Here is a 6476-nt window from a genome sequence, read left to right as displayed (position 1 = left end):
TCCCAGAGAGACTAAGACTTTGGCTCCAGGACGATCTCTCGGAGCAATAACTAAAGTTAGAGTAGACTTGTGTAGAATGAGCCCTATCATCTACTAAACAGAGACTGTTGAATTTGCTCTTCTTGAGGAAACATGAAGGTATGAAGTTTTGCAGATTTTTTTTTTTTGCACACCTGTGTTTTAAAGAGTATTTTTTTCTTCCTTGTGTGATAAAGAAAGAGACAACATGCTCTCAAAGGGTCCTGACACTCTATTCCTACTTCGGCTTAAGCCAGTCTTAGATCACTAGTACACGTGTGGCCAACATACTCAGAGGGGTCTTCAGCCTTGAGCCGGGATCCTTCCCACGTGGGATTTGCCTTGAAAAGTGTCAAGTTTCGCAGCTGTGCCACCATCTGGCCCCTGGCATGGCTATTTTTTACCTCTTTAATGCACTTCTCAGTAACACTTATGTATTCGTTTCAGTTTATATTTGTATTGATCAGAACTTCATTATTCTTCTCAGTATGCTATGTATGAGTACACCATCTGTTCTGGTAGTCACCTTAGATTCAAAAAAGTTTGCGAATTCTGGCCTTTAGCAGTTATTATCACAGAACTGATTATTTCCATTGTATTTCTGCTTTGAATCTACATAAATTTGTTCCCTAAAATTTCACAAGCAAAGTTACGGTCCAAGAAAAATGAACAATTATGGAATTAGCTGTACATGTAGTAGGAATTAGGAAAATGTTAGCATAAATATTAACTTCCCCTTGAATCATGCAGATTAGCTAGGCTGGATGTCTGCACGTCCATGCGTAACTGGACAATTTATGGCTGCAGTTTTTGTGACATGCGGTATACATTTTCATAAAGGGCCACAGAATTTAATAGCATAGGAAAATGATTCTCTTGAAGGAAAATTAAAGGTGCTTGTTTTATAAAAATAAATGTTGGGCCAAATGTTCATCCTTTATTATTCTCCCATAGGAGTTTTACAAGATGAGAATCTGGCATTTATTACCAGGTCATACGGGGGTCGGAGGCTGTGGGAACCCAGACTCTTTGTCTGCATTTTATCTTCACCATATGATTTTAGTATGAGTGTTTAAGTCTCATAAAGTATAATATGTCATGAATATTTAATAATTGCATTCTTAAAATAACACAAATTAAATAACCTGTCTGTTCTATTGCTCCATTATCAGCGAAGACCTATTTAATTCTTCATCAGGGATTTAAAAAATATTTTTGGTTTGAGCATTCGTGTAATTATAGGTGTGTGTGTCTGTGTACATGTGCACGTGCTTGCTCATGCATGTTGGTGTGTGGGGTGGTGTGTATGCCAACATGCTGTAAATGACTTCAACTACTGAAAATGATTTTACTTTTTATCTCCCTGGTTGACAGTTGTGTGTGTACAAGTAATTTCAGATTTTATGTAAAAGTTTTAGATGGTCTTAAAATACATAATATGTGGGTATAAAGTATGTTTGCTAAACAGCTCGATAACCAGATAAATCTACATTAAAATATTTCCACAAAACTAGGAGATGTAGTCAAGTCTACCAGGGAAAAGTACCATAGAAAGATAAGGCTGTTGTTACAATACTCAGCAAAGGTATTCAGAAAGCATCTATTTGAACTATTTCTGTGGACAGTGCAACCCCAGAAGGTATAATTCCCAACTTCTGATAGTTTTAACAAAAAACACAACAAAGGTGTGAGGAAAATGAGGCCATCTAGAAGAGGAGACACAGTGGCATTTCAATTAAAGCCCAAGACTTCAGATCAGAAGAGCCTTTGTCTCTTTTTCTGTCACCTAGTGTGCAATTGAGGCTACTCCCTTAACCTACCCTGGCCCTGATTTCTTTATCTTTTAAATGGTTCTTGGGTTGAAGTGTATAACATACATCCAAAAATGCTACTCGGTCTGTGGTTCACAAATACCCAGGCACTCTGATCCCCTTGCTCTTTGGCAAAAACACCAAGTACCGCACCAACACCATCACCCTGAGGCTTTCCGAGAGACTCTGTTCCTGCTCCCCTATTAGACAGAGTCCTTTCCTCCTTCAAGTTAACTCAATATTCCCATGGAGGCCGAGATCGAACGCCCACGCCCTAGCTCCATGTCAAGTTGGGAGAGCAGCCAGCAGCAGCCAGCAGATTACCAGCCCCTCACCCCGGCCGCAGCCACCTTCATCCTCCTGATCGTCTCTGCTCTGTTTGAATGTATGTATTCCTCCAAAATTCATATGTTGAAACTGAGTCACCAACGTGACAGTTAAGAGTGGGGGTCTTTAGGTGGTGATTTCATTTGGGAGACTACCTCTGCCTTTCTTTAAGTTGCAAAAGATGCAGAATTCTCTTCGGCAGACAAAAATGTTCACACATTTTTGTGAACTTATCTGCTACAAGTATCAAGATGCTCTGCAAAATCATTGGATAATTATCACTCATAAGATGAGTCAATTCAGATTTTTTTTTTTTTTTGAGAGAGAGATTTTTGCTATATTTGCTATATGGTGAATGTGATCATTGAAGAGACAGAGTCAGGGAGAAAGAAAGGAAGAAATCACACCCCGGGGGATATGGCCATGCCACAATCCCTTCTCTTCCATTCTCCTCTCAAGATTTTAGACATATACACACATGCACTTAGCATGAGCTTTAAGTCACCAGGTCCAGGACTTGAACTATGTGGCAGTCCAGAGACATAACCATTACACTGTCTGCTGCTCCCACAATTCAGAAATTTCTAAGAAATGAGTAACAGTCTGTTAGAAACATCCCAATAATAATAAAAACTAAAGAAAATAGGATAAATATATAAAACATCTTGAACATTTCTGTCTTCCTTAAGTGTTGCTCTAGTCAGTCACTCAAGAAGAATTCAGTGACCGGGAAGATGGTTTCAATGAACCATTCTTGTCATTCAGGGGGTCACGCTGCTTTTTACACAATTCACTTTTTACTCTTTTACCTCGTCCCTAAACATAACCAGTCTGTGCCTTTAAAACGCATATAAAGGTAAGCTCTGAGGCCAGGTGGCACAGCGGAGGCATGGCCAGGCCCACATGGTCCAGGTGGCAGAGACTGAAGGTGGATGATAGGACAGGGACACTGTTGGAAGGGTGTCTCTCTCCCTCACTCTCTCACGGAAGAAGTGAGTGAATAGACATTTTTTAAAAAGAAAAGTTAAACTAGATCTATTTAAGTCCTTCCCCTGAGTAAATTGATCACTGTGAGTCTGTGTCACGATTTCAATTTATTTGAATAATGTCGAAAAATTAAAAACCTTTATTGGGCACACATTACATATTGAACACTTTTTTAATACATTATTTTTATTCTTTACACAACTCTTGATTACTATTGATTCTCATCTACTTTATAGATGAGAAAACTGAGGTACAAAGAGTTAAGAGTAATTGTCATAGGGAATTGTATTTGCTGCTCTGCAATTGGCCATTATCTGATATTTCTGGGTTATCAAATATAAGCCTATTTCTTTTTTTACATTAATTTTTTCCTTTATTTAAGGTGGTACGCCAAACACTGTAAAGATGACCAGAAAGAGAGAAAATGAAAAGCAGTAAGCTCAAATTTACTTAGAAAATTGTTTACAATTTTTGTTTCTTCTTTTTCCTTGGCTATATTTTCCATTTTTTATTCTAATGGTTTTAAACTTGATACCTAAATATACTTTGGGGCCTCAGATCCTTTTAGGTGAGTTTATTTGACTAAACTACTTGATTCCTAAACTAAAAATTATACCAGGTAACATATCATGCTTTGCAAAAAAATGTACAAACTAAACATATAAATGCAAGTTTCTCATTCTCGCAAGCGTGAAATAGAATAAAATGAAAAACCATTTGTATATTCTAGCAGGTGGTGTGGTATCACAGCAGCACTGTTTTTGCAGTTAGTATGAGTTCAATGTGAAATGAAATGTCAACACATACTTCCTTCTCAATAAACATGAAATAATGCCGACCCCATAAGCGGGTCTCTAAAGTCTCTATTCTATGGGAATCACATATTGAAGCACCTCAAGGGGTGTCTGACACACAGTAGGTCCTCAGTCGTGGAGTGATCTGGTTTGCTCCTGTTGGCAATGAAGGCATATCCAGAGGCCTTGATTCAGCAGTGGGGTCCCAATGCCACTGAGCCTTTCTGGTTCCATTTGGATCCACACCCCATTAAATTAGGATAGCGTTAGCCTGACTCATCTGGTATTCTGCTTTGCCTCCTTTTCTGCAACCAACATCCTAAGGTTCTTTGAGGCACCATTTTCAATCGTGTGCTTCAGATGGGGGTGGGCGGTTCACTCTTAGCTTCAGGAGAAGGCTGAATGATTGGCATGGGATAGACAATGAGAGTCACCAAACTGACTGAAGAATAACCAAGTGAACTGAACTGAATCAGTCCTTGTAAATCCAAGACTTCTGCTGGAACTAATAGGGAGAGAACACGACCTTTTCACTGAATTGCTAAAGTGGTGAGAGAGAAATCTGCACTGGGCAGGCCAGCCTGTGGCATGGAGATTAAGGAGATGGATCCCACGTGACCAACTGCACAGTTTGAGTCTTAGACCTGGCAACTAGAAACTCTGAGTACACGTGTGTTTCCCCAAATCCCTAGAGGAACATGGAGGAGAACGGGTTGTGGCCTGATTCTCACTTTCTCTCTTTCTCTCTCTCTGGTGAGTGCATGTGCTCTAAAAACCAAACCAAAACAAAACAAAAAACTGCAGTGGCCAACCATGAAAGTAGAACTAACATAAAAGTAAAATGAATAGAAATTAAGATGATGTCATTGATATTCGATGGCATATTTTAAGTTTCTTGATTTGTTTGTTCCTGAAGACAAACTGTACCTCACCTTTTCAAACTATGCAGGTGCATCTATAATACGCACCAGACAACTTTCAAATGACCCACAGTAAGTAGCTCAACTTTCTGGCATTCATGAGTCTGTGCAATCCTTCCCCTCAAGTGTGGGCCGATGACTTATTTCTAAGGACTAGAGTAAGGAAAAGGAATGGGATTTAATTCCATGGCTAGCTTACCTAGGACCGTGGCTTCTGCCCCACCCTTGTACACTCTTCATTGCTTTCTAGCTTTGCGTGCCTTGAAGAATCAAGCTGCCATGGGAGTTCGTGTGATGAGGAATGGAGGAGGCCTCCCCAATTTCAAGAGAGGAATTAAATCACTCAACTGCAACAGTGCCCTCAAGGACCTGAATACTGCCAACAACCACCAAGTGATTGGGAAATAAACCCTTCTCCGTTCTAATCTTCGGATGAGACTTCTGGCCTGTTGACCACAGCCTTTTGAGAGATCATGAAACAGAGGACCCAGTTAAGCTATGCTTAGATTCGCACAGACACCAACAGAGAAATAACTAAATAAATGGGTCCTTTTAAGAAGCTAAGTTTTGAGGCAACCTGTCACATAGCAATAGATAACTAACACAAACCATCTAAGTCATTCAGAATTGGGCTTCTGTCTCTAGCACCCAAAAATTCCTGACAATCTAAGAAATACTTTTCCATGGGATAAAAAAGAAGCAGCAAGATAAACAGCATTAAGAAAAGACGAACTTGTAGGCCCAGCCATAGTGAGGTAGTGGTGCTAGCCTTTACAATTTCAGGAAGATCAGAGTTCTCTTCTCAGGCTGACCTGTTTCGCTGGGCATGCATGCATTCATGCCTACAATGAGTCTCTCTCTTTTATGTCCAAGAAAAAAGAAAATACTTTTTTTAGAATTATTTTATTTAACTTTATTTATTTGCTTATTTTAATGTGACCAGAGAGAGACAGAATGAGAGAGAGAAAAGGAAAGTGAGAAAGCAGGCCACCACATCTAGGACTTGAACCACGATCGGCCATGTGGGAGTCCAGTGTCCTTAATTGCCACACCGCCTGTTGGCCCAGGAAAGAATTTTTTAAAAAAGAACAAGAAGAGATGATCTTTTACTAACACATGCAATGGCCTTGAAACTATTTAAACAAATGACAGGGCATGAATTCTCTTCCAGGATACTTTTTTTCTTCTTCATTTTAAACACAAAAGAGGCAATCTTTAAACAAAAAAGTCTTTAAAAGTTTAGAAATAGCTTAAATGCACTTAACAGTTAAGTACTTTGAAAACTTTCAGAAAAATGTGTAGGAAATAGCAAAGATGAGAACTTCTCCCAGAAGAGAAGGAAAAAAAAAAGGGGAAAAAAAAAAAAACACATTATTTTTCCCTTAGGAGTACCGAAAGAGTGAGTAGGAGAAAGAGTGAATAAGTTTCAGAGATAGAAAATGGAGATTTAAGGCTTTTTTTCTTTTTTCTTACAGAATCAGAAAATCACTACATAATAGACTGAAAATAACTTGTTTGAAGTTAGGGACATTTTGATGTAGGGAACATTTATCAAAAGACTGAGTGCAAGTGACAAAGTAGAAATAGCACCTCAGCGGAAACATGTAGATGAAGCGAAT

Source organism: Tupaia chinensis, unplaced genomic scaffold (assembly GCF_000334495.1).
Source record: "Tupaia chinensis unplaced genomic scaffold, TupChi_1.0 Scaffold000155_1, whole genome shotgun sequence".
NCBI lineage: Eukaryota > Metazoa > Chordata > Mammalia > Scandentia > Tupaiidae > Tupaia > Tupaia belangeri.
The sequence above is the reverse complement of the archived record's forward strand: the minus strand, read 5'-3'. Positions refer to the sequence as shown.